Below are 7,892 nucleotides of genomic sequence, written 5' to 3'. Positions count from 1 at the left end.
GTTCAATTCCTTATTCTCACACAAGAGAAGGATCAGAAGCGCCAACTGGCTACAAGCCTTTGGTATACCCATCAAGTCCCAGGTACCCTCATGACAGTCTCCCCTACTTCAATCTGGAGGCATGCCTCCCTTTAAGAAAATCCAAAGGATGAAAAAATCTGAATTTGCAAAGTTAAAGAAATGATTATTCAAATCCCCAAAGGATTATTTGCTTTACAAAAGGATCCCCAAAGCATTGTTTTATAAAAACCATTAGATTATTTTAATTCCTTCCTATATTGTTTATTTATTCTGATTGCATTTTACTGATACAGATAGATATATGTGTGTAAATCAGTCAACAAACATTCATTACCCAAGACTTTGAGCTAGGTGTGGAGGGTATAAGTAAAAAGAATAAAGTAATCTCTTCTTCAAGGAATTTACATTTTAATAAAAGTAGAGATTGTTTTACTCTTTGCCTTTGTATCCCCAGTGCTGAGCACAGTGTCTTGTTCAAGCACTCAAAAGATGCTTGTTGATTGTTTTAAATAAGGATCTTTCAAATATGATTTCTTGGACTTAGTTCATCTATGGGGACATATGGGATTTTTAAAAACCCTTATCATTTGTCTTAGAAACAAGACTTAGGAAATGGATACATGATTTAGAAATAAAGGGTGATACCATAAACAAGTTAGGGGAGCACGAAATAGTTTACCTGAAAGACCTCTGGATCAGGAAAGGATTTAAGTTAAAATAAGACAGAGAATATTATAAGATGTAAAATAGTTAGTTTCAAATACATTAAATTAAAAAGTTTCTATACAAACAAAAGCGATTCAGCCAAGCTTATAAGGCAAACAACAAACTGGGAAAATAATCTTTAAAGTCCCTCGAGCAAAGGCTTCATTTCTCAAATGTTTCAAAAATGGAGTCAAATTTATAAGAATACAAAGCATTTCCCAATGGACAAAAGATCAAAGAATATTAATAGGCAATTCTCAGATGAAGAAATAAAACTATCTTTTAAACATAAGGAAAAATGCTCCAAATTACCATCAGTTTGAGAAATGCAAGCTTGAAAGTAACATCTCATACCTATCAGACTGACTAACTTGACAGAGAAAGAAAAATAATAAAAACTGGAGGGGATGTGGAAAAAGCAGAACTACTTCACTGCTGGTGGAGCTGCAAACTGAAACAACCATTTTGGAGAGCAATCTGGAACCATGGCCAAAGTACCATAAAACTGTGCATACCCTTGGATCCAGCAATACCACCACTTGGTCTGTATCCCAAAGAGATTAAAGATAAGAGGAAAGAACCTACCTGTACAAAAATATTTATAGCAGTTCTTTTTGTGGTTTTAAAAAACTGGAAACTGAAAGGATGTCCATCAACTGGGGAATGGCTGAACAAGTAGTAGTGTATGCTTGTAATGGAAGACTACTGTGCCATAAGAAATGACAAGGTGATGACAAAAAAGACCTGGAAAGATTTTATGAAGTGTTGCAAAGTGAAGTGAACAGAACCAGGAGAATGTTCCACACAGTAACAATAAAATATGATGATCAATTGTGATTATCAACTATTATCAACAAGTCAAGGATGCTGGACAACTCCAATGTCTGATGACAGAAGAAGGATATTCTCCACCATAGAAAGAACAAATGGAGTCCAAATACAGATTAAAATGTACCATTCTTTATTTCCTTCATGAATCTTTCTCTAGTCTAAGCAATGCACAATATGTGTCCTCTTTTATAACCTGATAAACATAGAAATATGTATTATACTATAATATATGTACAACCTATATCATATTACCCTACCTTTTTGGGGATGGGAGAAATGGGAGAAAGACGGAGAGAGAAAGAGACAGACAGACAGACAAAGTGAGAGAGACCGAGGGAAAAAGAAAGACAGAGAGACAGAGAGACAGAGGCAGAGAGAAAGAGACTGAGAGACAGAGAGACAGAGACACAGAGAGAATATGAATTTAAAACATCAGAAAATGAATATTAAAAATTATATTGATGTACTCTGGAAAAAAATTTACAAGAAATTTAATTAAAATGGATCAGTACTGAGCAAGGAAGAGTGACAAGGGCTAGGTAAATTAGAGTTAAATGACTTTTCCAGGGTCACACACCTAGGAAATGTCAGAGAATAAATTTGAAACCAGGACCTCCTGTTTCCAGGTCTGGCTATCTATCTACTGAGTCACTTAACTGCCCTAAAAAAAATGGGATTAAGTGCCATCTATAACAGGGTAAAAGTCAGATATAATCTATTGGCTCCCTTTCTTTCCCACATCTTTAACTCTGTGAAACTGAGTTAAAAATAAAAATTAAAAGGAAACATACTTTTTTTCCTCTTTCTAAACAAATGAAAGCTACAGATATGGAATAGAGTATATATTGTTAGATATAATTTCTAATTTTTTCATTTGGTTTTGCTTTAATTTTGCTTAAACATGTTTCTTGGTTGCCACGAATTGTTCAATGACAGAGAAGAGGTATGTTAACAGGATAAGTGGACATGTTTGCTATTGGAACAAAATAAAACCACAAAACGAAAAAAAAAATAAAAATTTTGCTACAGAAGAAAGTGGGTGTGTGGAGGGGGGCAGCTAGATGGCTCAGTGAATTGAGAGACAGGCCCAAAGATGAGACGTCTTGAGTTCAAATCTGGCCTCAGATACTTCCTAATTGTGTGATCCTGGGCAAGTCACTTAACCCCCATTGCCTATCCCTTATCATTCTTCTGCTTTAAGAACCAATACATGGTATTGATTCTAAGATGGAAGGTAAGGATTTTAAAAAAGAAGAAGAGGGGGCAGCTGGGTAGCTCAGTGGAGTGAGAGTCAGGCCTAGAGACAGGAGGTCCTAGGTTCAAACCTGGCCTCAGGCACTTCCCAGCTGTGTGACCCTGGGCAAGTCACTTGACCCCCACTGCCCACCCTTACCACTCTTCCACCTATGAGACAATACACCGAAGTACAAGGGTTTAAAAAAAAGAAGAAGAAGAAAAGTAATTTGAAGAAGAAAAAGGTCATACAACATCCAGCTTAATTAGTATGGGTAAGTGGGGAGGGATAGCCATGGTGTCCCTGGTGAGTAGCCATTCATAAGTCTCAGGTCACTTTTTTGGCAACTCTGCTCAGCAGTCCAGTTAGAGCAGGGTAGAGCTCAGACTAATGACAAATCCTGAATCGTCATCTTAAGCTCTGGGGATGGCACTAGCTTTGACACTCTATATAGATTTTCTCTGAATTTCACCTACATCAAGGCCAACCAAAAACCTTTTCCTGCTCAGTTTGAACAAGGATTTAAGGATAAAAGAAAAAAAATGGACTTTTAAAAATTGACATCCTCTTTTAAATATGCCACATTTAGCTGATCCATTTATCCAATAAAAAGAAAGTGCCTCGAGGAGATATTTAATTTTTCTATGTGTATCTCAACACCTATTTCCTTTTAAAACTAAATCAAATTTGATTTTGCCTTTAAAAATCTCTATTTTGTTTAAATCCCAGTTTCTTATTCATTTATTAATTTCTATTAGATCTCAAAAAATAATAGAATATAATACAGTCAATGTTTTGTCTTATTAAAAACACAGGATTGCCCTCTCATGGGGAAAAGGGTAACTGTAAGTTATCTGACTTGTGTAACATTTTCTGAGTAATAGTAAAAAAGGATGGTGCTAAAAGTAGGGTTTCAGGGTGAAGGATCATCCATTTTCCACCATTTTTCATTGTTTTAGTTTCCAGGAATCCATTGAACTGCAACAATAGATTGCTTGCAATTCAAGTTGAGCAACTATTTACTTCTTACTAAATCAGTTTTCTTGGGTAATTATTACTCAACTCCATAAAGGTAACTAAAAACTCAAGATAGAATTGTGTGAGAGGTGATGGGAATTTGTGAGGGGGAGTGGGGAGGCAGCAGACATTAGCAGAGGTCCAGTCCCATCAATTAGAGCAGATTTTTTTCCCCTCTATAGAATATGGTGGTGTATAATAATGACTGTTTTAGAGGGAGGCCTTCTAGTAAGTAATTAATAACTGGGGCTAAGTCCAAGCTGATTAACTAGTTAGAACTCTAAAGGATGTACTCAAAGGAATCGTCCTTCTTTATGGTCTACAAAAGTAAACTGATGCAAAAGCATGGACCATTTTCCCTACTGCCTTTTAGAACACAGCAAAATGTAATTGGGTGCTGACAGGAGGTAAGACTGTTCATGAGTGGTCTTTCCCCCCAAAAAAACTGGTAATGGCTATCTGAGAACAAAGGCATGTAAGAATAGCATGTATTCTTGCAAAGCTTCCTGAGCACAAGTGGAGACCTGAGTTCCTTCATATGCTCATGACCAAAATAGTTGTTTGCTTGTCCACAAAACCCAAGAAGAATTCCCAAGGATAGACGTCATTATGGGGTCAAGAGATGGCAGCAGATAGGATATCACTATCATTCCTCCACAAAGCATGGCAAAAATAAGACATAGGCTCACCTCGTAGAACAAGGGAAGAGTTTATGGACGATGTTTTTAAACATCTTTCAAAACAAAAAAAAAAAAAAAATAAAAGCTCTATGTGGTGTCTAATGTTGGAGCAACAGTGAAAATGAATCCACAACTTTGGAAGCAAGGGACCTGGATTTGAATCACTTTCTATTATTATAGGAGGCTATTCTGCAGCATAGTTCTGTAATGAAGTGGGGTTTACTTGTTAAACAGTCCCAGAACATAATTTTCTTATGGGAGTAGGTTATACAGGGCTATGTATTTAGTAAATAAAAGTAACTATCTTTCTGAGCTCCTCTGGGTCCTTTGTTCCTTACAAGTTTTAAGTTGTTATAAATAAGAGCTGTCCTACCTGATGTACATTTGTTATCTTCCGTGCATTTACAGGAGCTAGTAGGATCCCTTTAACCTACATTTCTGAAAACTGTATTTGAGCTCTAGCTAAGCTGTCTTGGGTGATTTTCTTAAAGGAAGCATTGTTCTTGTTATCCGGCTCTGAACTTCTATTTTGGTTTTTAGAAAAGGACAGAATAAGGGAAAACAAAACAAAACAAAACTTCAGACAGTCAACGCATTTACTGGAAAAATCAATTGTTGATTTTTATTAAGGAGAAACTATGTCCTACTCCTCCTGTAATCAAAAAACCTTTTCCCTCTCCCTTCTGTCTTATGGGGACCTGTGAGGATTTAACACTAGAATGCACTCCTTTTTCTTGGTACCCTAAGATCAGTCTTGGGGTTTTAAAAGGAATGTTTCATATTAAGGTCAAAACCCATTTTCTAGTGAACTGGGTTTCAGTTCAGCCTCCACTCTTTGCCTGGATTAAGAATAAGACTTGAGGCTTATTTGTATAAGGGAACATAGGCACACTCTGATAGGACACCAGAGAAGCCTTGTGGCTCCTTGGTACCCCAAAGGTGCTTGCCTCTTGTCCCACATGAATCCTGGGGACTGGTAGGCCTGTCTCTGACTCAGAATGAGGTCAAGGCCAGTCAATCAGAGAGATCCAGAAAATGACATTACAGGGTATTAGTTTTGGAATCAGGAGGTTCTCTTCCTCTTTCTAGACAAGGAACCACAGGGAGAAGGAGTTCAAATCTGTCTAGGTGAGGAGACTTGGGAAGGAAAACAGCCAGCCTTGGTGGCTTGAGCCTTTTCTATTCTCAGACCCACTCTTTTAATTTATTAAATAAATTATTATAAAATTGAGATACAGTCTCCATAGAATTTTTATCTTAATAGACCTTGAAGTGAGAAAAGCAAAAGTTTCAAATACTCTTTACCCTCTGAGAACAATATTCCTAAATGAGATATTGTAAAGTACAGAATGCTATCTAAATGCCAACTGTTCTTTATCAACCAGTACAATAGATTATATGCCAGGTGCACCATTATTATTAATTATAATAGTAACAATGAGGAAAATGTAGGAAAAGCTTGTTCTCAAGATTAGCTAAAGGCAAAAAATGTGGCACAGAAGAATATGTTTTCTAGTGAGCCAAACTTTCTTTTTCCTTTTCTTAAATAAAATTAAAATTATTTCACCTAGAAGCTGAAGGAAAGGTGGCAGACATAGATGATAGCCAAACCATAAGTATCAAAAGATAGAAAGGGGGTCAGGATGTCCTCCTAGAATACTCCCTCATCTCTTCAGGAGTTGGGGTATGTGGAAGAAGGGGTGAAATAGTTCTAGAGCAGGCTATTACAGCAATGCATTACTGAGGCTGACAGCAGCTGAAGATGGGTTGTATTGTCTTTTAGGTGGTTGGACCAGAAAAGAATTGCTGGGATGACATTGCTAAAAGAGGCAACATTCCAGTCCTCTCCCTTACCCCCTGGGACAAAGCTCCACATGCAGTGGAGCTTTCCCCTCTTAAGAGGTCTTCTTCACAGTATTTAGAGATAGAAGCTGATATATTATCTGCCCAATGATCCCATTTTACAAATGAAGAAACTGAAAGCAAGAGAGATTTTAGTAATTTGCCCAAGGTCACCAAGGCAGCTGAGCCAAGACTCTAAAGCAAGCGTTCGTGGTTTTACATCCTGGCACTTCCCTCATTCTTTCTCTCCTTTCTCTTCATTAAAAACTGTTTTCCAGAAAGGATCTGAAAATTCATTGGCACATCCTTGTGGGGGAAGGAGAGACAGAGACATAAATAGAGACAGACAGAGACAGAGAGACAGAAAGATAAAGACAGAGAGACAGAGACTAAAAGTTAGACAGAGAGAGACAGAGAGAAACAGACAGAGAGAGGAAGGTAAAGAGAGGAAGGGAGAGAGAGACAGTCAGAGGGAGGAAAAGAGAGGGTTGGGTGGGAATGGAGAAGGCTTCATTTAACATGGGTCAAAAAGTCTTAAACCAAAGAAGCAATTCTCAGTTGTGCAATTTCAGCACAAACCAAGAGTCATGGGGAGTATTTTGTTTTGTAACCTCTTAGAAGAGCCTAAAATTTCAGAACCCAATGCTTGCTTACTTGAGTTAAGCTACCTGTCTTTAAGGCTTTGTACTAACTCTCCCTTAGTTAATTCTGTGAAAATCTAGAGGCTGCTCCTCCTTCATTCCCACCCAAACCAAACTTGAAGTTCTCCTGAGAAATTCTAGTGTACATAAGAACAAGCCAGGGCATTACTATGCTTCCTCTCTTTTTATCCCACCTTCCCCCCCATTTCTCATCCTCCCCCCCTGCCTTCAGTCTATTTGCTTGATGCTTTCTTTCTCTTCCTTCCTGCCTGCCTGTTTCTACTTGCAGACAATAAAATCATGTGTGTGAGTATTCGTGTTTCTGGAGGCAAACTGGGGAAGAGAGCAAAGAAGCATCTCTTTCAGGGTTCCATGTATTACCAACTCTCTCATAAATAGCCTATGCCTTCAGGGTCTTTGAGGAATCTACCAGATTTTCTAAATAATGAAGGAAAGCCATAGGACACCCTATGATAACCTGAGGTGAGAACACAGACATTTTATTCCAAGCCCACTTTATCTATGTGAGCCATTAGCTCTTAGCATCATGTAGTGGGAAGAAAGAGGACCCTGATGGTTTATTTCTTACCTCCTGGGGTATTTACCTCCTTTTCTTGGTGCTTAGCTAGCACCCAGCCCATAGTAAATACTTAATATATCTTTACTGATTGACTGACTGATGCAATTGTATCTATACTGACTGTCTTCTGTGTCTCACCACCCTCAACTGGTACTATGTAACCTTGGGAAAGTCATTTGACCTCTTCAGGCTCCAGGTTCCTCATCTGTAATATGAGATGAATGAATCACTTGATGACTATGTCCTTTTCAACTCTAAATCCTATGATCTATTGTTTTTATTATTTTTATTTTAGTTATTTCATTATTTTCATTATTATATTATATTATAATTTTATTTTT

This window comes from Gracilinanus agilis, chromosome 4 (assembly GCF_016433145.1).
Source record: "Gracilinanus agilis isolate LMUSP501 chromosome 4, AgileGrace, whole genome shotgun sequence".
In the NCBI taxonomy this organism is placed as follows: Eukaryota; Metazoa; Chordata; class Mammalia; order Didelphimorphia; family Didelphidae; genus Gracilinanus; species Gracilinanus agilis.
Note: the sequence above shows the minus strand (reverse complement) of the source record.